This window comes from Triturus cristatus, chromosome 8 (genome assembly GCF_964204655.1).
Source record: "Triturus cristatus chromosome 8, aTriCri1.1, whole genome shotgun sequence".
In the NCBI taxonomy this organism is placed as follows: domain Eukaryota; kingdom Metazoa; phylum Chordata; class Amphibia; order Caudata; family Salamandridae; genus Triturus; species Triturus cristatus.
The window spans coordinates 967,718,271-967,744,729 of record NC_140591.1 but is presented as its reverse complement, the minus strand read 5'-3'; the positions used below and the strand labels follow the sequence as shown (position 1 = coordinate 967,744,729).

Here is a 26,459-nt window from a genome sequence, read left to right as displayed (position 1 = left end):
AAAGTGCTCCGAATGGCCCATGGAGCTTTACTTGCTTTGGGTCATCCCCCCCCCCCCCCGCGTGAGTCAGACTACTGTTGGAGAGAGAGCTCTGATTGCCTGCCAACAAAATGAGAAAAATGTTTCTGGCAGTCATTACAGGACTTGGGATCTTGTCCCCTGTCCTGAAGTAAAAGGAAAAAAAAAGAATAAAATAAGTGGGCAGGGTAGGGATACCCTTAATCTCCAAGCCTGCATGATGGAGACCAAGAGGACCCCTCCACCCCCACCAGGAGCCACAAAATAAAACAAATTGGCAAAAAATGCTGCGATCCCACGAGATCCGGAAAATAATAGCAAACGGCTGCATTTATTAACCTTATGCCCCGGAGAGCGCACCCCCAGGACCGTGTTCAGAAAGGGGAGGGGTCTGCATGCCCCACATCTTGTTGAGGCACCACAAGGCTGAAATTAATTTATAGGGGGGGGGGAAGCACACAGCCCACTTGGAAGAGCCTCCAGAGGCCCTGGGAAGACCACCCCAGGAGCCAGCACACCAGCTATGCCCTGGGGAGCCCATCTCTGGGACTTAGTAGTTTCCCTGGCCACAGCAGCACCAGCAGGGAAACCTGCGTTTGCTCTCACTTGGTGGGAGCATTTTTTAATTTCCTGCCAAGTGGTAACAAACACCAAGTCCGCTCCCACTGTGCGGAAGCTTTAAAAATGCTCCCGCCCACTGGAAGCAGACTTTTGATCCGTTTCGCTGCCCACTGGGATCACAATGTTTCTACCGCACTGAGGTAACAGCATTAGTAGCTGCTCCCTGAAGGCCGGAGCAATGCCTATCCTGCTGCATGCCGGAAGCTGGTTAGGGCTTTGGGAGCACCAGGGCACCCTCAGGCCTCAAAAAATCTACTCGTCCACTCACAATTGCGAGTATAATTTTAACAGGCCGAGCTATTTTATCACCTCCTAGTCCCATCGAGCGTAAGGAACAGGTGTTCTGTTAGTGAATGAGCAATAAAGATGGCATTAAATCTTGTTTTTATTGTGACAAATATGCTGTCTGTTCAAGGAAAGAAGTCAAACATCAGTTTGTCTTTTAAGTAATTGATGCTTGGAAAATTAGGTTTATTTGTGTCTCTCTTAGTAGAGTTAGAGGTTTTTGTCAAGTGAGCTGTCTGAAGATGTCAGTTATTTTTCTCCGTATGATATACACTTGTCCGCAGTGTGTAGGATGGTTACAAGGAACTACAAATCCCTTGTTTCCTGACACGTTTTAGATGTAATCACGTAATTCTAACAACGTCGAACGCCGGAAACTAAACTACATCTCTAACAAACAAGTTTGCATATAATGCTCCAACAATGCATCTTATACCCATTCACAATGTTAATAAGAGATTTCTACGAAGTTTTAAAAGACTTAGATCTCCGTGCTTTTCACCAAATACGGAACTACAAGCCCCATGGTTCCGGGTACGTAATTAACGTCATGACGTACTTGGGTCCGCGCCGAGGGCCGCCTACCGATTTGTTCCTATGACAACTCAAGGGTACTAATACACGGTTCCTTCGCATTACAAACGCGAAAGCCGGGGACCGGAGCCAAGTAGGTGTGCACGCGGGGCAGGACTTTTGATGAAGTAAGTGATAGACTGGCAATTTCTAATCCGATCGCCAACACTCTCATCCTTCGTTCCTCTATATGGGGAATACGAGAGTTTAGATACACTGTGGTTAGAGAAAACCACTCACTATATTTATTTACATTTCCCTTAAACCTTCTGGGGTCACGATTTTAGGGTTTGACTATAAAGCTACCCCTAGATGCTTTACGGTCCCCTGAGACACAGAAACCATTCAAGAATTGGGTAAGGGAATGTTATCTTTTTATTATTGTTTATTATTTTTAACGCACGAGATCAGGAGGGATAATGATAAACAAACATGATTACGATTACCGTTATTCTTTTCACAAACACGGTACGAATGTGGAGTGAATGTGAGGCATGGAGTGTGTTACTAGTGAATACATAGACATACTGACATAAATTAAGATCAGTTTATTGAGTACCACTGCCACCCCACCAATCATCTGTCACGTAACAGTACTATGTGATGATAAGTACGTGAGTGGCACAAGTTTGGAAGCAATTGATTACCACTATGTCATAGACACAAATTGGCACAGGTGGTTTATTAATTAGTTCCAGAGCACGCAATGTGGGACAAAGTTCTGAAGAGAAACAATGACATTACTATACAAATGTATGTTGTTTTTGTCTTTGTGTTTTTCTTCTTTGTTGTCTGTCTTTTCTTTACAGATGGAGTACAATTTATGATTGGTAAATTATCAATCATCATCACAAGGAGCAGCTACTCTGCCCTTGCATTGCATACAGGATAGGGAAACCCCTTTTATCCTGTCTCCTAGGGAGGCCAAAACCTAGCCCTGATGAAAGTCCAGGACCCATAAGGCCACTACAGGACTGAAACATGTTGGCACTAGGGTCTGAGGACCATAAGATTCCTTATAAGACCCAACATTTGTTTTTTAGTTACCCAAACAGACCCAAGAATAAAGGGAAACCGGGGATCTGTTTGAGGTATTTTAACTTATTCAGCCCCCCAGGTCAACAACTTCTTTCAAGAGCTCCCAATACTGTGGTTGAGCCCACCCCGACTTTTAGGCGTCGGGGTGACCCGATGATGAAGCATGACACCACTAGGGTGTGTGAGGGTAAATAAACAAAAAGGAAGATTTTTCCTTGCTCACCTGTTGGTGAAGACGTAGGTATTTACTCTATTTAGATTCTTCACATCTCTCCCCACTGGAGCGTACCCATATCAACTGCGGTTGATCCGTTAGAGTAATTTAAGTGACTAAGTGATTATATCATAGGAGGAGTTACTCTAACTTGATATCCTCTCTACCCCTCCAGGTAATGAAAAAAAGTGTTTTTCTATTTTACCTTTAAAGTGAATATATTACTAGCGCAGCGCACAGCTGCAGGGTGTATCAACAGAAACTATCTGTAACATAAGCCACTATCTGTTTCTAATAACCCTCATTTGCACTCACACTCAATTCACGCTTCAAACTAAGAGTAACAAGACTCTCTCACTCCTTTTAACGATACACAAAGGATACAGTAGATCATCCATCTGTATAAATATGGCAGAACAACTGGGTATTGGTTACTCAGACGATATAGCATCTGCCATTCTAGCAGGACCATCACTATTACCGGACACGAACATCAGTCAAAACCTTTCCCAAGCTCAGAACTGGGATGAGTTGAAGGAATTAAAACGTAACCAAATGAAAATTTTGTTACATGGAGCCATCATGACAGAGTACCTCAGAGGCAATACAGCACCTACAGGATTACTTGTCACCAATGCACCTAGGATCTTTCTCGAAGACCCCCAATTTAAAAAAGAATGGTCCCTAATCGCGTGGAGATGCTCGCGCGATTGGCTCATTTTAATCATCAACACAGCTAAACGTTTAGCAGATGCTCTTTTGATCAAAATCAAAATAAGTGAGGATTCACTTATGACAGAGATAAAACTATCCCTATATAAGAAAAAACTTGAGGAAGTGAACAAAGAGATAAGTGAACATAAAGATTATCTCATGCAAAGTAAAATCAACAAACTACAGAAAGACCTAAAGAAGTTCAGTCACGAAAAGGTCTACCCTTACATCCGAGACGACTACAAAGGTCAAGAAAATTCGGACTCAGGATCTGTATATAGTGAACAGACGGTATCATCGGATTCTGACTATGATAACTGGTCTAGTGACGGATCGAATAAGAGCAGGCGAGGCAGGGGCAGAAGACCACGGAGAGGCAACTACAACCAGAGATACGGACACCAGCAGATGTACCCATGGCCCGCCCCATTTGGACCAATCCCATTCCAAGGCCCGACCCAATTCCCTATGGGTCCCTACTTTCAGCCCGACTACAACCAACGTTTTTTAGGACAGGGCGGCAGGAGAGGCAGACGTGGAAGAAGAGGGAACGAAAGAGTGCAATGGGAAGAAGACCGGAGCACCATGAACACACGGAGCAATTCCAGGGACCAACAACCAGGAACGAGCAGCATGAGAGACTAGTGGTGAATTTGACGGACATCACTCTCACTACAGATGAAGAAACAGTGCTGGAAAAAGGACTAGGGTTTGTACCCACGTCACATTTGGACAAATTCCGATTACGATGTGAGTTGGGAGACTTCTTCCGGAAGATCCGTTTGAAAACATTCTTCAAGGACAAAGAGGACCCACATCTGGACGAAACACATACGGATCTACGGTGCAAATCAACCTTTTACCCCCCTACCAACATGATGCCCCCAGAGGTACTCGCCTTTGAAGAAGCTGTAACGAAGGAGGTAGAATTATTACAAGTCAGGAGAAACACATTCAACAATCTGAGCAAAAAGGAACGAGAAGCCTTGACCGCCCTTCAGTCCAGAACTGATCTAATTATAAAACCGGCGGATAAAGGAGGGGCCACGGTTATCCAAAGTACTAGTGCCTACAGGATTGCATGTATGAACCTACTGGCAGATACTAAGTACTATAAAAAGATCAATCGAGACCCTACACAACGGATCAAAACAACGATCTCCACGTTGACCGCAAAAGCACTAGATAGGGAGTGGATTACAAAGAAGGAACATGACTTCTTGAATCAAGAGGACCCAAGAACACCTCTTTTCTACACAATCCCTAAAATACACAAAGGGAAAATACCACCGCCAGGAAGACCGATTGTCTCTGGGATAGGGTCCATTCTCGAACCTTTATCCAAATATACAGACTGGTTCCTACGACCTCTTGTAACGAAGATTAAATCCTATGTACAGGATACCAAGCACCTTTTCAACCGACTGGATGGGATACAATACAATCCAGATAAGAACATCCTGGTCAGCCTTGACGTTGAGGCGTTGTATACAAACATCCCTCAGGCTGAGAGCATCAGGGTAGTTGAGGAGATCCTCAGGAAGGAAGAATGGCCATGGGCAGCACCAATTGAATGGATCACCACCCTTATCCATCTGGCACTCACTGAAAACTTTTTTAAGTTTGAAAATCAGATATATCTACAAACCCATGGCACTTCGATGGGCAGTACATTCGCCCCGAGCCTGGCCTGTCTATATGTGGGACATTTTGAAGACCAACATATATGGACACATAATCCGTTCTCTGCTAACATACGCTGTTGGTATAGATATATTGACGACGTCTTTCTGATTTGGGAAGGAGATACCACTGGCCTGGAAACATTCAAGACATGGATCAATAGTTTGAATCCCCATCTACACTTCACTATGACTATGAACAAAGAAAGAATATCCTTTCTAGACGTAGTCTTTACAGCTAGTGAAGGTACCCTTAAGAACTCTCTGTTTACCAAAGCTACGGATAAGAACAGCCTACTCAGATTCGATAGCGCACATCCACGCTCATTAAGGGAGAATCTACCGGTAGGCCAATTTTTAAGGGTTCGCAGAAACTGTTCTGATCTGGAAACATACAAAAAGGAAGCGACTATCCTCACTAACAAACTTAAACAAAAAATGTACCCGAGAAAGATCGTAGATAGAGCAAATAAGAGAGCCCGTAATACACCAAGAGAGGCACTGTTAGAGACCCATGTAAAGAAACACTCTGACCAATTGATATGTGTTACAACATATAACACATCTTCTAATGACTTAAAGAAGATAATAAACAAAAAATGGTCCATCCTGACATCGAATACAATAACGTTTGAGAAACCTATGTTCTCATTCAAAAGGAACACAAGTCTGCGAGATTTACTGGTACACACTGACACATATACACCGAAAATTACCAGTCAATCAACCCTCTGGAGTACACCTCAGGTTACGGGACACTACCCATGTGGCACATGTGTAGCATGTCCGTTCACTGAACACACCAAAGTAATAAATCTGGGATTACACTCTCCATGGGAACAGAGAACACATACCAACTGTAATTCTGAAGCAGTGATATATATGATCAAGTGCCCGTGCGATCTAATGTATATTGGAATGACAAGCCGAAAAGTAAAATTACGCATCAGTGAACACAGGAGCACAATAAGACGCGCAATAACAGCAACAAAATTGACTGCACACTATAATGAGAAAAAACACAAGGACACAGAGATAAAGTGGACAATCATAGAAAAAATCAAACATGTAAATAACCTCCAACACAAACTCCTAGAGCGTGAACAACGTTGGGTCCATCGATTGAAAACCCATGAAAGGGGCCTCAATGATTGTATACCCTGGAACCAACTAAATAAATGAAGGAAAGGGATCTTGTTACAACTAGGCCTCCGTTTTGTTTACTTTTTTGTTTATTAAATATGCGCCCTAAAACTGTTTATCCAACTTAGGGACTTCAATATGGCGGCTATGTGAACATCGGTCCAATTTCCTAACAATAGTATTCGAACACGTCATGCTATGTCTTGCATATCCTCCCTTCATCGAAGGGCATATATATACAACACCCTATATATATATTTTTTTTTTTAATGCGACTTATCAGCTCCTACAAAAAGGAAAGTCTTTCAATAATAACTCATGGTGTATACCCAGAATTAAGCTCCCCGAATATTCCACACTAGGAGCTAAATAGGAATAAATCATATGCATTCCTATTGGTATTCCACCAACAGGTTCGCCATTATTTGGGTTTCGAAATTCCCCAATAATCAGTGTTCGAGTATGTTGGAGTATTGCTTCTATTTCAATTGTTTGTGAGATCCCAACTAAGGATTACCCACGTTATGAGCCTATACCGACATAAATGGTTGTGGATATTGGGGATTCTTTATTAAAATTAACTAACAATCTCATTTGACACACACGCATCACCGATTGAAGAAGCAGGCATACTGTGTTAGCTTCAACTGTGGCCTCATAGCGCTGTTGTACAAACGCGTTATTTTTTCTTATTTTTTCTTACTTTATTTTATTTTGTGCCTTGTGTCATTGTGGCAGTAAGTTAGGGAGAATGGTCCGTATGATATACACTTGTCCGCAGTGTGTAGGATGGTTACAAGGAACTACAAATCCCTTGTTTCCTGACACGTTTTTAGATGTAATCACGTAATTCTAACAACGTCGAACGCCGGAAACTAAACTACATCTCTAACAAACAAGTTTGCATATAATGCTCTAACAATGCATCTTATACCCATTCACAATGTTAATAAGAGATTTCTACGAAGTTTTAAAAGACTTAGATCTCCGTGCTTTTCACCAAATACAAATACGGAACTACAAGCCCCATGGTTCCGGGTACGTAATTAACGTCATGACGTACTTGGGTCCGCGCCGAGGGCCGCCTACCGATTTGTTCCTATGACAACTCAAGGGTACTAATACACGGTTCCTTCGCATTACAAACGCGAAAGCCGGGGACCGGAGCCAAGTAGGTGTGCACGCGGGGCAGGACTTTTGATGAAGTAAGTGATAGACTGGCAATTTCTAATCCGATCGCCAACACTCTCATCCTTCGTTCCTCTATATGGGGAATACGAGAGTTTAGATACACTGTGGTTAGAGAAAACCACTCACTATATTTATTTACATTTCCCTTAAACCTTCTGGGGTCACGATTTTAGGGTTTGACTATAAAGCTACCCCTAGATGCTTTACGGTCCCCTGAGACACAGAAACCATTCAAGAATTGGGTAAGGGAATGTTATCTTTTTATTATTGTTTATTATTTTTAACGCACGAGATCAGGAGGGATAATGATAAACAAACATGATTACGATTACCGTTATTCTTTTCACAAACACGGTACGAATGTGGAGTGAATGTGAGGCATGGAGTGTGTTACTAGTGAATACATAGACATACTGACATAAATTAAGATCAGTTTATTGAGTACCACTGCCACCCCACCAATCATCTGTCACGTAACAGTACTATGTGATGATAAGTACGTGAGTGGCACAAGTTTGGAAGCAATTGATTACCACTATGTCATAGACACAAATTGGCACAGGTGGTTTATTAATTAGTTCCAGAGCACGCAATGTGGGACAAAGTTCTGAAGAGAAACAATGACATTACTATACAAATGTATGTTGTTTTTGTCTTTGTGTTTTTCTTCTTTGTTGTCTGTCTTTTCTTTACAGATGGAGTACAATTTATGATTGGTAAATTATCAATCATCATCACAAGGAGCAGCTACTCTGCCCTTGCATTGCATACAGGATAGGGAAACCCCTTTTATCCTGTCTCCTAGGGAGGCCAAAACCTAGCCCTGATGAAAGTCCAGGACCCATAAGGCCACTACAGGACTGAAATGTTGGCACTAGGGTCTTAGGACCATAAGATTCCTTATAAGACCCAACATTTGTTTTTTAGTTACCCAAACAGACCCAAGAATAAAGGGAAACCGGGGATCTGTTTGAGGTATTTTAACTTATTCAGCCCCCCAGGTCAACAACTTCTTTCAAGAGCTCCCAATACTGTGGTTGAGCCCACCCCGACTTTTAGGCGTCGGGGTGACCCGATGATGAAGCATGACACCACTAGGGTGTGTGAGGGTAAATAAACAAAAAGGAAGATTTTTCCTTGCTCACCTGTTGGTGAAGACGTAGGTATTTACTCTATTTAGATTCTTCACATCTCTCCCCACTGGAGCGTACCCATATCAACTGCGGTTGATCCGTTAGAGTAATTTAAGTGACTAAGTTATTTTTCTCCAACACAACATTTACATAAATAGCCTTTAACTTAATATTACAAATATACAAGGAATTATAACAGCACATTTTTTTGTAATTAAGAAATGTGATGGAAACAGTGATTTAAATAGGAGCAAATCAAACCAGAACATTTTACTTGGTGATGTGCAAATGGCACATATTTGCATAAACTTTACTTTCAAACATTCTTGTTTATACATTATATAGCTTTATCAGTAAAGCTGCATGTCAGTGGGAATGTTTGTGGCCATTTCAATGTAAAATCTGCTGATTACAAATGACAGTTTGCTACCACTTTGTGCTTTAGTTATGTATTTATTAAAAGTGATAGTTTTTAAACATGATTTGAGAAACATTCCTGACCCCACTCTGATTGCAATGCTGCTAATGAACTAAGAGGCAAGTCAAGGGTCATGTGTATCCTATATGTGGCTAGGTTTGCATTATATATGGAGAAAAAGTGTAGTCTATTAAATCAAACAAAAGAAAACTCGCACATTTCAAGGTGCTCTCATATGTGATAATGAAGAAAATGGCGGCTCAATGAATTAAATAATTTACTATGATCACATCATTTGAAACTAGTTTATGGGCCAAGGACATTATAGATTGGTCGAGTATATTATTTTGGACACTAGACCTGCAGGTCTAGTAACATTTTTATGATTTTTTTAGACCTGACCCTTCTTTAAGATGCAGGGCTCCAGAGAATGGGACCGCCGTGGCCAAAATCGGCCGGTGAAGGGGGTCTGCGTACCATCCTCAGCTGAAAAGAACGCCAGGCCTCAGTGGATAGGGTGCCTGAGGCAGAAATCAACCCGAGGAGGGGGGACCGCGTGCCCCTTTCCCCAAAGAATCACGCCAGGTCCCAGAGGATGGGGTTCCTGGAGCCGAGATCGGCCCAGCGTGTTGGGGGGGTTACTAATATGTGTGCCCGCCTCTCCCTGGAAATTAACCAGGCCCAGGGCATGGGGTCCCCAAGGACAATAACGGCGCAGGGCACCTACCTGTTAAAAAAAAGTACAAGACCTGAGGTGTGTGGAAATATGGATTTTTCTGGTCAGTTATGTCCCCTATCTTGGACCCCAACGGTTCTATGTACATGTTACAAGTACATGTATGTTCCCTCCAGTTCCAGTTATGAAGACGCAAATACATGTGCGTCCACCGTTAACATGTCCTCTTTCAGATCCGCCATGAATGGGCCGGATATTCCATTCCTAAGTACGAAAGGCCACCGCCTTTATATGATTCACTTATGCCATTTTACAGTTCAGACAAGTAGGCCCTGATTCTGTCATCAAGCTTTTCTTGCTTTCTGTCTCTGAAGCTCCAGTCCGAGCCTGCATCTGTGACCATGAACTTTGTCTCATTCCCTGCGCGGCTCACGATGCCTGACATCAGCTTGCTGCCTGCCAAGAACTGTATTTCACCTTCGGAAATTATCTGCTCCGCTCCCTGCCCAATGCATTCCTGTCTAGTAGCTTAAGTAAACATTCTGCCAGCTACCGAGCAAAGGCCCGGCTTCTCTGTCTTTATACAAGTAATTCATAGCCCTGTTACCATGGAAGATTCCTGCCCTCGCATCTAGTGTAGACACTTAGACGCTTGTACACGCACTAACAGTCAGTATAGTCAGTATAGAATAAGATTCTACTCTAAGAGACCTCTCTTCTGGATAACATAGTTCTTTAAACATAGGATGTTAGATATGATTTGGGATTAGGTTGACTTGACCCTCCAGACATCTGTCGCCACATGTAGAGTTAAATGTCAAGTCCCCTTCACCCCCTAGCTGCACGTCAATCACACGTCATGCTGCTGCGCGCGCATCTCTGCAAAGTATTTCTGCTGACATTGCGAAATTATTTCATAGGTCCACCCATATGTAACATCACAACCAATGACGTTTCCTTGTTACTCCCAATTACGCCTCCTTCAGCTGCGCATGTGAAATGTTATCTTTGCTATCAATTGTTACGCCTCTTGCATTTGCTTCGCTGTAATGCCTATTGTATAAAAGTTATTAATTATCAATAATGTATGTACTTCACTTCCTGAGCCTCAGTGGTGATGGAACTTGGAGTCCACGATTTCGAAATCGTCCATTGGAATAAAGCCCGTTCTTAACCTCTAATACCACGGATTCTGCCTCTTATTTATTGAGCTATTTTTATTATGTTCTGTATCAAATTAAGTCCCGGTAATTAAATTATTTACCACGTAAATGGCGCCCGAACAGGGACACTTTCTCATCTCACGCGCCGGCGGTGCGTTGCAGGCCCGGTCTCCTGCCACAGCTGGACGGACAACAACGCGTACCAGCAGGATTTCCTGTATCTCCCTCCGGTCAAGCGGGGGCGACTGAGGCTGCGATCAACACCCAGACGAGGCGGTGAGAAGTGCGAAGTATCCCGACCAGAGCCTAGCTGAGAGAGCAAGATCCGAGGTATACAGAGGCCCACCAGGTTTCCGATGTCCCGACGTGTCTGAAGTTTTCGAGTCGAGTCCAGTCCAGTCCGGTCCAGTTCAGTTCAGATCCGTTCCGAGGCCTTCCGTTCCGAGCTACCCGGTGAGTACCATTACTGGGGAGGCGTTCTGGCGTGCACATAAGTTGTGCCGGTCCAGACGGGTTTGGGTACACAAATCCGGTCTGCACTGTTTTAGCAGTGTATCTGTACTGTTTAGCAGTATATCTAGTATATCAAGTATATAAATCCAGAATAATTCAGTTAAATGCCGAGTATTATGTTTAGTGATTAAGTTTTCTTAGATCATCGTCATCATCATCGTTGCTCATGTAAATGTTAAATGTATTGATATGTCCTGCATGTGGTATGAATGACTGTTCATTATTGTGTTTTATTGTATTAAGTTTGTTCAAAACCAAGTATCAGATCAGTTTTCAATATGCCGCTCTTTTCAAAACTAAGACAGATCACAACTAGAAAAGGGGTACTCGAAGAAGCTGTTCCTATTCCTCCTAGGGACACTCCAGGGTACTTCATGTATCATAAACACGGCCTAGACGCTATATTATTTCTTGATCTATGGGTAGACTACACTAAGGAATTACCAGAAAGTCAGAGGTGGCCCGCAGCTGGGACCTGGGATGCAGAGTGCATCGTGAAAGTAGAGGAAGAATTATGGAAAAAGAAAGCTAGACAATCACAGAAGGACGCCATTGAATTATGGCGTAAAGAATCGTATAGACGCACAGAAAAAGCACGTAGACAGGAAGAGAAGAGTAAAGAGAATTCAAATAGAGTTCAAGAAAATCTATTAATTGAAAACGGTACACGAGTAAAATCAGAACAAATAAACAGACAAAGAAATGCCCTTATGAAGGGTATGTATCCCCTTCTAGCCGAGGGATTACCTAAGGCTACTGCGGGGATACCAAAAGACTTGCCACCCCCATTATTTCCAATAAAGGTACATCCTAAGGGGCATCCTAGAACCGCAGAAGATGTTTTTCTTTCCTCATATTTAGATGACGCAGCTCCCGAGTATGCTAACCCCGCCCCACACAGACCGCCGGCCGGGGAGGTTCAACGCCAAGATCCTGTATCTGTATCCTTACAACAACAAATCCTGACACAAGTTCCGGCAAGCACGTCCGTTTCCACATCTGTTCCTACAGCTACTTCTATAGCTGTGTCCACACCTATAGTTGCTGTATCACGTTCTACGAATCCTTTCACGCCCGATACTCCAGACGGGGCTACCGGAGGTGCTACCAATATTTTTTCTACGCCACCCAGAATAAATAAACTTACCTTTCAAGAGTCAGCACATCCACGTACCCCCAAACTCATAAATGCCCGCACGCTTAAGGAACTTCTTATAGATTGTAGATATGACCCTGTGCCCGGCAAAGAGGACGAAATGATCCTGGCATCATTACGTATCAGACGAGCCGCGGTGTATTTAGGGAAGTTACCAGGAATGACGATGCATCTAGATAATATATATCATTTTGTCCAGACAGGGCGAGATTCTGAATGTATTAACAGAGCTATGGAATACCAGAAAGTGGAGATACAAGGGGAACTGTTACGTTTCCTCATAAATTGCGTAATCAGAAATCAAGACCGACCGGGGGTAGACCCGGAAACAATGGAAACTCTTACCAGATGGAGTCAGAATATATCAGAAGGGAGACATGACAGGCAAAAATGTATAATAGCCATGTGCAGAAAGATCCGTAAAGAAATAGAACGCCTACACGAAGAGAGATTAGCGGTAGACCAGTTTGAACAAAACGAGGAGGAGGAAGGATCAGGACTGCCCACAGGACAGTCAGACACCATAGCCTATGTAGGTAGAGGAAGATCTTGTAATAGTACCAGATGTTTTACTGATCCGATACGTCCGATATGTCCAGATAATAACAGGAATTTCCAAACACCTATAATAAATATAAGGTCCCCCGAGCATTCGTTCCAAGCCGCTGACAAATTACTGCGAGAACGAAGGGGTTATCATTTACTCGATTCTATGGATGAACAAGAATTAGCCAGGTCAGCCGTTCATTGGGTTGACAGCCCCGGAAAATATGGTGATGATACAATAGCACACACATTTTTGAACCTCACCCCAGATGAACAGCGTTTAGCTGGGATTTATATGATTCAACAACTTCTTATACTATATAAAAGCCAACATTCAGATCCTGGTCCCTTACCTGATATATTGACTGAATTACTCACGAATAGATGGAAAGGTTCAGGTACTAAGTTAATTAAGGAAATACTAGAATCCAGAAGGCGGTACATTCTTTTTGTATGTCCAGAACATGTTTCATTGCCCATCAAGGAAAGACCGATGTATTACATGGACAGACAGAATCCCTTACGAGAAGTACACCCAATAAAGGGCGAGGACAATCAGTTTAAACGTGTATATGTATATACGCCCATATCGAAAATAGAATTGTTAGAAATGAAGAAAGTGGTACCCAGTCATGACAAAGACCCAGCGGGTTTCCACCGAGAAATTAAAGACATGTTACTCATGGGAGAGTATACCTATCCCGACATTATGACAATATTGAAGGTATTAATGCCTGCTGGCATTTATGAAAAACTCAAGGAAAAAGAGTGGGAGGTAGGAGACCAAAAGATAGATTGGACAGCATTAGAAAATGAAGAAAGGACCCGAGGTCCAGGTTCGGGGCTTGGGGACAAAACTAAAGCATTACCAGGTTTATTAGTACAGGTGCTGCCACGTTTATTAACTACGAAAAAGGAAGACTGGGGTGCAATCTCAGCCTGTAAACAAAAGCAAGATGAAGACACTAGTGATTTCTATGCCCGATTCGAAAAATGTTTTGGTATAAATAGTGGTATAAAAGCAAGTAGCGAGTCATACCCACATCTGTTTGTGACAAAATTAGTTGAAAATTCTTTGCCCCAAGTGAAGAATAGAGTATTAAAATTCGAGAGTACATGGCAAGGTAATACCCCATCACAAATGTTACAAATGTTACAGTACCATTACAATAGAATTAGAGAGGAACAAGAACATGAACAAAGACGCATGAAAGACACGAAAATGAAAATGCTAGTCTCTCAGACAGTTCCAGCTGAAAGACATAAAAAGGGTACGACACATTCCGGTGATTCAGCAGGACCTATAAAAGGGACATGCAACTATTGTAAACAGCCAGGACATTATATACACGATTGCCCAGTCCTGAAGCGTAATATCGCCACAGGTATTACAAAAGAAAGACCACGGCCACTTAGACAGGATCAGAATGAACAAGGAGCACCGCAGCATGCACAGGCCATGCCAGCTCCACAACAATCTATACAGTTTGTGCCAGCCGCACCAGCGTTGCCTGCTGCTGCCACACAAACCACGACACGACAGCTGTACCAGACCGCACAGTATGACTACCCTGATTATCAACGATACGCATGAACCAGCCTAGAGAGGGAAGTTGACTTACCCCTTATCGAGGTCCCTGTAGACCAAGAAGGACCTTATGTACATAGTGAATTATTAGGTCAAGACAGAAAATTTTTACTCGATACAGGGGCAAGTCGAACAACCATAAAACGTAGTGAAGTTCCAGGGGCACCCCTCTCAGGCTCACAGAATATATCCCTTGGTTTTTCAGGAAAACCTATTGTTAATGAAGTATCACAGCCTCTTCCACTTACGATAGGACCCTTGACCAGAACTACAGATTTATTGCTTACTAAATCATGTCCAGAAAACTTGTTAGGTATAAAAACACTGAAAGCTCTAGGAGCTATAATATGTTGTTCTCCGGAAGGAATAAGATTGTTTTTACGTGATTTCAAAGGTCATTATGTGTCTCGAGACATGGATTCCCGACTGCAGACTTTACCCACACATTTATGGGCACAAGGCCCTACAGATGTTGGTTGCATGAACATTACACCATATCGAGTCACACTAAAGGCAGGAGTGGTACTACCACGAATGCGACAATACAAGTTACCCCCAGATGCTGTAATGGCTTTACTGCAAATCATTGACGAGCTTATTGGCCAAGGAGTGGTTGTGGAGACCGACTCCAATATATGTAATTCACCGATAATTCCGATTCTTAAACGAACTGATCCAAAGGCTTCCCCAGTATATCGATTGGTTATTGATCTGCGCGAATTAAATAAATGTATTGTACCACAATACCCCGTAGTTCCAGACATCTCTTCATTACTGACAGCTATTGATTCCGAAGCAACATTCTTTACTGTAATTGATCTCAAGAATGCCTTTTTCAGCGTCCCAATAGATCCGGAAAGCCAATACTTGTTCGGATTTAGTTTAAATGGACGTAGCTTTAAATTCACACGCGCACCTCAAGGATTTACAGAAAGCCCCAGCATCTATAGCCAAGCACTGAAACGAGAACTTGACAGTATCCACATGCCAGTCAACACTGCTCTGCTTCAATATGTCGATGATCTGCTGATCACCGCCCGAAGCGAACCTGAATGTGAAAAAGCATCACTGACGGTTTTACAATTTCTAGCCGAAAAGGGGCACAAGGTGTCCCCTTCTAAGCTGCAATTCTGTGTCCAGCGAGTTATTTACCTTGGTCACTCGCTGTCCAAGGAGGGAAGGCAGCTTACACCAGATCGTATCCAGCTAATTGCAAATATGCCAATACCCAAGACACAAAAGGAGGTGCGGGCTTTCATAGGCCTCACTTCATATTGTAGGCAGTGGATCCCTCAGTATGCGTTTCTAGCAAAACCACTCATTCAATTAACAACACAGGAGGCAGCCACATCGACTGTCCTCCCTTGGATTCAGGAACACACACTAGCTTTTGAAAGCTTAAAGAAAGCTCTATGCCAAGCACCTGTTTTAGCAACACCATGTTACAGAAAACATTTTACACTCTTTGTTACAGAACGAGAAGGTACTGCCTTGTCAGTACTCACACAGGAACAAGCAGGATCACACAAACCGTGTGCTTATTTTTCTAGTACATTAGATCCCGTAGCTCAGGCTCTGCCTGCGTGCCTGAAATCAGTGGCAGCGACAGCTTTAGCAATCAGACAAAGCGATGCCATAGTGTTAGGACATCCATTGACAGTACAAGTACCACACGCAGTAGAGGTTCTTGTGAATCGAACGCAAACACAACACTTGACTATAGCACGACTTACAGGGTATGAACTAACATTGTTTCAGCCACATATAGAAATCAGACGTTGTAACACATTGAATCCTGCCACACTTTTACCTGTAAATGGAACAGACCCACTAGCTCATGATTGTATTGATGTTATTACAATAACGACGAAACCCAGACAAGACTTGACAGATGTCCCATTGTCAGATCCAGACCTAACGTTGTATGTAGATGGCTCATGTATGAGAACAAGTACAGGAGAGTTAGTAGCCGCTTACGCAGTCACAACAGACACTGAAATTATTGAAACCAAGTGTATAAATACCTTGTCCGCTCAAGCAGCAGAGCTCGTCGCTCTGACACAAGCCTGTATTCAAGCCACAAATAAAAAAGTCAACATATACACTGATTCACGTTATGCATTCGGAGTTGTACATGACTTCGGCGTGCTGTGGCGAGAGAGAGGTTATTTAACTTCTCACGGTGCCCACATTCAGCACGGACCCCTCATTCATGCCTTATTAGATGCAATACATTTACCCATTGCAATATCGATTATGAAATGTAAAGCTCATACGAAAATTACTGATATCATTTCTCAAGGCAATGATCTAGCTGACAGAACAGCTAAACAGACTGCTCAAACTCAAACATCCGACATGACAAAAACAATAGTCCAGACACCAACACATTGCATGATGGTTAAGGATCCCACTCTTGATGTAATTGACATACAGACACATGCTACTCCAGACGAAATAAGGAAATGGACTGAATTAGGAGGGATCCAAACAGATCAAGGATGGATGACGAAGGAAAAATCTGTGTGGTTCCTTCCTGATTCAATGGTCCAAGTCATTATTAACACTGTCCATAGTCCAGCGCATCTAGGAGAGAAAGCTATGCTAGACAGCATTCAACATATTTGGTTCAACAAACATTTACGAGCAGCAGCGAAACAAAAAGTTCGTACCTGTATGATCTGTTGTCAGTTCAACCCAGGAAAAAGCATTCCCGTAGAGCAGGGTGGATTTCAGCCTCCTGATCACCCTTTTGAAATCCTCCAGATGGATTATATCCAGATGGAACGATGTCGAGGATTCAAATATGTTCTCGTAGTTGTCTGTGCTCTTTCCCGTTGGACCGAAGCGTACCCAGTATCAGATTACACTGCCCCGACCACTGCCAAGCAGCTAGTTCGAGAATTCTTCCCACGGTACGGTTTACCACGTGCTGTCTACTCAGATAACGGCCAGCCGTTCTCATCCGAACTAATGAAACACGTTTCACTTTTGTTAGGTTATCAGTGGAAATTCCACTGTGTCCGACACCCCGAGGCAGCAGGTCTCGTGGAAAGACATAATCAGACCCTGAAAATTAGATTGTCTAAAATATGCAGGGAGAAAGGTGTCAACTGGGTAGTACCATTACCAGTTGCACTCTTTTACATGAGAATGGTAGCACACTCTCGAACAGGGCTATCCCCGTATGAGGTGATCTTTGGCAGACCACCAAATATGTGGGGGACGCCTATATCACGTAAAATAACTGATATTGACTGTAATATGCTGACAGATTATTTGGCTTCCTTGATGTCTGCACTACAATCTTGTCGTTCACAGGTAGCTGCAGCTTTTCCTGACAACACTGAAGTGAAACCCCATGACGTAATTCCGGGGGATCTCGTTTTAGTGAGGAACTTTGATCGAAAGACTCAGCTGGATCCTAGGTGGAGGTCGCCACAATTGGTCTTGCTCACCACAAGGACAGCCGTGAAGATCGAAGGCAGAAAAGGCTGGGTACATTCAAGTCATATCAAGAAATTTTATGGACTACCATCGGATATAAAAACTACACCTCGTGTGTCTTCACCCATTGACTCAAAACTTCCTTTGGTTCCCCTCCCCTTTTAACGTCTTTGTACGGCCCCAGGGAATGGGATCCCCAGGGCCTAAAAAGGCTAGGGGTGGGGCCCATCTATTTTTCAGAAGGTTTAATCCATGCTGAACAGTCACAATACTGTACAAAATGGCTAAAAGACATTGGCAAAGCTGAGGCGAGACCTACTGGATTCACCAACGATTGCTCTAATTTGGTTTGGGATTTTTATTGTTTTGCATTTTGTCTTTACTACTGTTTTGGTACTGCATCAATACTTTACACATAGCCTTAAGTTACGCCTGTCTGCTATGTGCCATTGCTTTCAGGGGGCTGAGCTCAGGTTTATTTAGGTAATAACCCCGACATGGATGGTGATTATTTATTGAGGTGAGTAGTACTAGTCACCCACCTAAATCAATAATTCCATTTCTTACACAATACACAAAAATATGTACACCGAAAATACAGAAATGTCACATGTAGCAAACATGTGAGAAGAAACTTAAGTTTAATAATATTGCTTAAAATTGTAGTATACTGAACTACACAAACATACTAATGTTAAGGAATACATTTTGGATTTTAAAACGTTTTTTTGTATTTACAGTGTTTGTTACAACATGTCCACAACACTGTCTTCAACTTCTCAAACAACACAACCTCTAAATGTGCCTCCCTCTTCAACAATATCGATCAACTTAACGTGATACAGCAGGTCGCAAAACTAACATTCCAAAGGTGACACCCTCAACCCATAACTCCAGACTGGACCAACTTCTTTGCTATCCTTATCTTCATTCTTAGCACCCTATCAACTAACCAAGGCAAATACAAAATACAAGACAAAACCTCCTGTTACTTCAAAGACTTCTCCTTAGCCAACCTAATACTTGAACTCCTCTCTCACCATCAACTCCACATCAGAAATACACACTTTTCTAAACAACTTAAACAGTTTTTAGAAAGCTATGTGAGCATCTACACCCCAATTACCACAGGAATGTGCAAGTCAAAGCCTGGTACTCTAAAGATCTTGCTGACAATAAACTATCCACCCAGACAATAAAGACAATTAAAAAAACAGAGCTCCTGAGGACCTCTTGATACCAAGTCCTTCATCCACACAACATACAGACAGCTCATAACATCAGCCAAAGCAAAGCACTATACAGACACCTTCACTGAATCCACCAAAGGAATCACTGCATCAACCCTCCTGCCGGGCTTACCTATTTCTCATTAACAGGACAGATCCTCCCTCTCCTAAAGAAACCTACACTTTACCGAGAGGACCTCTCCAGCTATTGAACCATAACTCGTCTACCGACAAAATCACTGAAAAAGAAGTCTATGTTCAACTCCAACGCCACATCACTGCTAACCATCTCCAGCAGGACTACCAGTCTGGCTTCAGATCATGCTGCAGCACAGAAACGGCTTCCTTACACATCATAGACTATGCTCTCTTGACCACAGATGGAGATGACCTCTGCCTCTTGATATTGCTGGACCTCTCAGCTGCTTTCGATACAGTCGACCACCCCACCCTCGTATCCAGCCTGGTGCCTCGAATGAGATTCACCAGCATTGCCCTAAACTGGTTTTCCTCCTACCTACCCAACCTTACTCACATAGGCACGTCCAGGTCACAACACATTGCTTTTACCTGTGGAGTTTTAGGGTTCCATACTGTCTCCTGTCATCTACAAATCTTACATGGACCCTCTTAGGGCCAGATGTACGACCAATTTTAGCATGTGCAAATGGGTTAGCGACCTGTTTGGGCATGCTAAAATTGGTATGGCTATGTAATAACACAATTTTGCAAGCCACAAATGAATTGCGACTCGCAAAACTTCCCCTTTGCAAATGCATACGAAAATATATTTTTTAAGGGCAGGCAGTGGTCCTTGGGACCACTGCCTGTCCTTAAAAAATGAAACGAAAACGTTTCATTTTTTTAAAAATGCATCCCATTTTTCTTTAAGGAAAACGGGCTACATTTAAAAAAAAAAAAAAGCTGATTTAAAAGCAGTCCCAGACATGATGGTCTGCAGAGCCCAGCAGGTCACCATCCCTGGGAGGGCCAGCCATTCCCAATAGAGTTGCAAAATGAGAGTGCTTCATTGATATTAATGAGCCTCGCGTTTTGCGACTGCATTGGGAATTGCAATCAGTGTCTCTGACACTGTTGTACATAGTAAATTGCGACTCGCAATTTGTGACTCACAATCAAGCGCAAATTGCGAGTCGCAATTTACTAGGGTCGTACATCTGGCACTTGGTGCTGTACTCACAGATAACAGCATCAAGATTCACCAATATGCCAATGGTACACAGCTCTACTTGAAAGTCTTCTCTTCTTCAGACATCCAACACCTCAAACTGTGCTTGCACATCACCAAGACCTGGACCCGCAGGTCAATCCGACCAAGACAGAATTCCTGTTATATACACAAGATAAAGTACAAACTTGTCTTCATGACATGAACTGTGATGCCTTTAAATCCCAAATTCTACAAAATGGCAAATCAAGAGGATTCACCTTGGACACTAACCTCACTCTGGAACAACACGTTGCCAATAAAAGAAAGACTGCTTAGTATCATATCTCTCTTCTAAATGAAGTAAAAACGTATCTTCCAGAAAGTGACTTCAGAACTTCTGTTGAAGCCCTCGTACTCTTGCATCGGGATGGTGGTAATGCCGTACTCCATTGCCTCCCATTGTCTACACTGGCACCCCACATGTTGCAGCACAGCTCATCAAAGGCCTGAAGTGATATGATCATGTCACCCAATCCTGATCTAACCCAATTGGCTCACCTTGCTGGACAGCACCATCTTCAAAACCACCTGCATCATTTTCAAAGTCATCATGACCAGCACCCCGCTTATCTTACATACTAGTTAACTCAGCTCGCAGGCAGATAGGACACAGATTGCAGATTAAGAAGTGTAATAAAGAAAAAAAAGACAGTAAACCTTTTTCATCCATGCACCCAGGAACTGGACCAACATCCCAGTATCCATCAGGAACACCCCAACGCTGCACTAATTTATGAAAAAGTTGAAGGCTTCCCACTTTGAAGAACACTGCATCACAAAACATGAACTATAATGAACCTAGCTCCATCTCTCCTTTCTCAGACTTTAAGCTTGTTTTTGACCATGTACTGCGCTATGTTGACTTTTGGCTAGGTTTGTATGCTTGAAATACTATATACATACATACATAAATTTACAGGCAGTGTATTTTGAAAGCTCGGTTTGGGGTTACTCTCTTAAACACAAGTCAAATTTCAGGCTCAGGTCTCATTAATCATAAAGCATCTTTAGACAGTCTTGGCTGCTGACATGAAACCCTTTTAAAAATAGACAATTTCATCCTATGCTAACAAGCAATTAAACTACAACTACCTAAATAGAACATGTTTTTGACCACACAGTTTGAAGGTTTATTGTGTCAGATATGACAGGGACCAACGTGTCCGCTATACAAAAGGAATCTACAAGAAGAAAATCCAGTATTCAGGAGCCGAGTTGCCAGTGGAAATAAGAGATGAGGAATAAAATACGGTCGGCAAGAGAAATAAAGAAAAAAGTAAGATAAACGGGGACCACAGAACAGATGGGCAAAATATTACCGCCAGCACAGGACGAAAAGCGTGAGCCATCGAAATGTATTATCATCACTGCACAAAACATGTTTGGCACCGCTGCTTCCTGTAAAGGAAATCAAGCTCTCACCTCTACGTTTGAGTTCAGTCGAGTATTACGTACCTCAAAGCTGTAAGCAGCGAAACCTCATTTAATGACTACTGGCTCGCTAGAACAGGCACCACCATACTAGACTACTATGCCGGGAGGCTATACTCTACACAAAGCATGCGATTGGCTAAAAGATGAAAGCACCAACCCACTAAGGAAGTGATTATCCTCCGTGCTCCGGATATGACCGCTCCAGTCACTGTATGGTCGTCAAATTATTTAAGATTTCCATTGGAGGATAAATATTTTTGCGTCTCTAGCACGTTCATTCACCTCTTGCGTTGTTTTAGCTTTTACTACTCTGGTGAGACGTAAAGCAGTTTCGAAACAATGGGGCCCTTTGCTGCTGTGCGCCATACGGAAGGGTTCAGCAGCGCTTTTAGTGTGTGCATTTGGCCACAGATTCCGTTGTCTGTTGCTCGACTCCTGCAGAGGACAGGGGAGAGGATGTGTCGTATTCTTAATTTATTTATTCATTTAGCTCAATTTTTATAAAGCGCGAACATTACCCAAAGGTGTTAGAGCGCTGTACAATAGAACCAGTTACGTTACAAGAGAAAAGTGTACACAATAGAACATTACAAAGATAAATAGGAGCAGGGCTTAAAGTGGGGTGAAAAAACTGGGGGGGGGGGGTCTCTTAAAGGGGCGTGGTCACTGTAAATAAGGGCGTGGCTTAAAACACGTAAGCTAAAAGTGTGTTTAGCACAGTATGCCGCCCGACTTGTATTTTGCTGTTCATGTCATTGCGTCCAGATATATGATACAAGTCACATCATACCTACATGTCAGGACTATTGGCTTTGTCAATGGTTGCTAGTTGCATAGGATAAATAAGCAGCAACTATGGCTTGTATATAATATTGAAAACACTTCCACTTGAAGCCCTGGCGGTGACACCACGACAATGTTGCTGCTCCTGAGATTCAAAAAGAGAAAGGAAATCCAGAGAGAAAATTACTCTCTTTAAAGGATTTCCCTTCCCCCTACAACGCTCACCACGCGCACATCGATGTGGCTGCTGTCCGGAAAAAAACGCCTGTGCCAGGGCACAAAACAGAGCCCGATGAGACCCGTTTCGAGGCCCCCTTAAAAAAACTGCCGGTGCTCAGACCCGGTGAGACCCTGTCCACTTAAAGCCCTGACTAGGAGACTTAAAAGCAAGGGTACACAAACACAAAATTCAACACAGCACGCAAGGGTGAGGAATGTAGAAGTAATCTTCCGCCAAAGAGAACCACACTCGAGTGTCGGCGTTGGAGCACCATCCTGTGATTCTGAGCAAATCACTTAATCTCCCCGTGCCTACAAAAAATAGAGGTGACCTTGTGTAATGTTACTGGTGCACATGTAAAGAGCTCCAATACCTTTGGGTCGAGTTCATGGTATTTAAAACAGCAAACAACAGCTATGCAGCCGATTCTGGTGAGAGACTTCAGATTTCAAGGTTAATCTCCCACCTCAAGATTCCTGCATAGAAAATCCAGATTCCTCTACAGCCATACATGCCAATAGACCAGATTCAGGCGGGAGACTACCGATTTTTCAAGCCAAAAACGGCTTTATTTTAGCTGTCTCCCGCCTGAAATTGCATTTTCTACAATAGAAGTCAATGGGGAATTTTCATTCTCCCAATTTTTTATTTTAAATCTCCCATGTCCCTGTCCTAAAATGTTGGCATGCATGTCTACAGCTGACATGGACTGTTTTTGTACGACTCAAAGTATGCATTGCCAGAAACCTGCTCCTGCAGGCGAACGCAGATCTGTCACGCTCTCTCAACCTGCTATAGCACTTTCTCTGTGCTCCTTCCTCACAGGTGAGGAAAAACGTATATTGCATTTCTCTTATCCGATCCTGCAGCAGCACACGAAAGCCCCTTACATGCCAATAGACCCAATTCAGGACTCAATAGAAGTCAATGGGACAAATACATTCTCCCGATTATTATTTTTAAATCTCCAACTTTAGTCTACTAAAATGTCGGCATGAATGCGCTCGCTCAGTTGCACAGATGGGCAACCATTTCGACTTCCCAGTCTACAGTTGCCACTTTTCCCAGAAAAAACTACCAGCCATTGTAGTGTCGTCCCAAGCCTCGGTATCTGCTAATGACTACGCCACACGTAGAGTTGGTATTACAACTCCTTACTCTTCTGCGTTTACAGCAAACTCAACATTCTAAATCAGCCTTCACTGCATTCCGCTCTAACACCTACAACATAGCTCTACAGAATCCATCAGGTGCCAAAAGGGTTCCGTCATTTCTAACTCGCAAGACACTACATCACCTCCTCTCTTAAAAGAAAAAAAGTTGTTTACAAAATATACATATACACAATTGAATCTCTTCACTCAATCTTTTTGGCCCTTTAGTTGATCGACCTGATCTTGTACCTGGGAACTGTCACCATCACTGTCTAAGATCTGTGTTGATGATGGAAAGGCAACAGCAGTTACTGGTGCGTCAGACCTAATCTCTCCTTCATCATGTGGATCTAATGAACAAGGAGTTAAATGCCGACAGTGAGAAGAGTCTCTAGGAATAGACTTCCCAGGGCGCTGGGCAGTCACCACGTTTCCATTTGTAGACACCACTTGAAAAGGTTCTAAATCAAATTGAGCAGCAGATTTTATTTTCTGCGTCTGGCGTGCGAGCACTTGACCACCTCTCCTAAAGATGATGTTATTCGCATGTTTTGTCAGCATACTCTTTCATCTTTGTTTATGAACCAAGACCTTTTCACGAGTTGCATTCTGGTTTTTACTCTCTCTGATTGGTCCATTGAGGTATCTTGCTTGTCATTGCTCTCCCAAAATTCGATGTCACAGGACTTTCACCTGTGCTCGAGTGAGTTGTTGAACGAATAGGCTCTCAAAATAGAATTTAACACAATATTTAAATCAAACTTTTTAAGAGTAGCATGCTGCTGTCTAGGTGGAGTTTTTTTCGCCTGGTCGATCCCCGTGGATCCAAAACTCACCCTGCCACATCTCACCAATGATTTAGATGGTAATAGATATCAATTGTCTCTCTTATACCTAGGCCTGACCTTAGCAAAGCGGGACTTAGCACAGGAGTGGAAGGCTGCTGCTCCTTCGTCTTTTGACAGTGTGGAAGAATGGTATGGACCAATAAACGGGGTTGGAGATGGCAGTATATAAATCAAGAGTTTGCCCCAGAAGCACCCCAAGATATGGCAAATATGGGCAGATTACCAGGATATTGAATAGGAACATGTTCGACCAATGTGTCTGTTGATATAGGATAAAATCAAGGTCTTTTCGGGTTGAGTGTGGCCGAGGCAATTGTGGGACATGGACTGCTATCTATAGATTTTCATTCTGTTCAGTTGATGGCTCTTGGGTGGAGGGGTGGGGCCTATGTATGTGTAGACATATGTATTTTTCTTTGCCATTATTTGGATCATTGTTGGCCTTATGAGCTTTGTTTCCTGCATAAATAGAAAACTTAATTAAATATGTTTAAAATAGAAAAAGAGTAGCATGCAACACTGCTTTATTTAGCGTACTCATGAAGCACTCAACTAGTCCATTGGCCAACGGCCACAGAGGTGTGCTATTCTGATATTTTATACTTGGATGCTCTAAGAAATATTTAAACTCATGACTTAAATTGTGGGACATTGTCAGATTTCGACTCAGCTGGAACACACCATGTTGGAAAGATGTCATTGAGTCCTTCATTTACTCGGTCTTGAATGTTAGATGAAAGAACGTTAATTAAAGGCAACAGTGAGTATTCATCCACAATCACCATTAGGTGATGTCCATTGTCAAGTGGACCGAAGAAGTCAATGGCTACTCTGTCCTATGCGTGCTTCTGTAGTTCTGACATGCTTAAGGGGTGTTGACCGATTTAAGTAGAAAGGCATTTACACTGATACCAGCCCTTGCAAACCCTCTCATCAAGATACTGAAACCAGAATTGGTCTTGGAGAGCTCGTTTTGTGGTAAGGATGCCACAATGTCTTTTGTGGGACACTTCAATCATCTTCTGCCTCAGACAGAATGATGGATTTAACCCATATCTTTTGACTGGGGGAGAATGTTTTCATTGTCAGCATTCCATCCATCATTTGTTTGCTGTAACACTTTTCGCCCTAAGTGGGATGGGTATGCCCAGACGTGGGTCCCTTGTTCACTGTGCCACTGGATTCAAGCTAGCCTGGCTGAAGAAAGATGTTTCTGGTCCAGGTGGACCTGGCCTGGCAGTTCGGTCTGGACTGTTCCCATGGGGCACAGGGTCAAGACTGATTTGCATATGGCTAGGTCCAAACTGGGGTGGCGAAGTGGACAAAAGAACAATGGATTTAACCCAGATCTTTTGACTGGGGGAGAATGTTTGCATTGTAAGCATTCCGTCCATCATTTGTTTGCTGTAACACTATCCGGAATCAGGATTCTCGACCCTCA

General features: G+C 42.9%; 1 protein-coding gene across 2 annotated transcripts in view; it reads right to left on the bottom strand.

Annotated features, from left to right (window-relative positions):
* Positions 1-22,245, bottom strand: part of GEMIN8 (gem nuclear organelle associated protein 8) — a 181,669-nt gene extending 159,424 nt beyond the window's left edge. The window contains exon 1 of one of the 2 annotated variants that reach the window (XM_085622485.1): positions 22,171-22,245. The gene's annotated coding sequence lies outside the window, so the exon portion shown is untranslated. The other variant, XM_085622484.1, reaches the window with a different exon arrangement.
* Between the last annotated feature and the right edge of the window lie 4,214 nt (positions 22,246-26,459).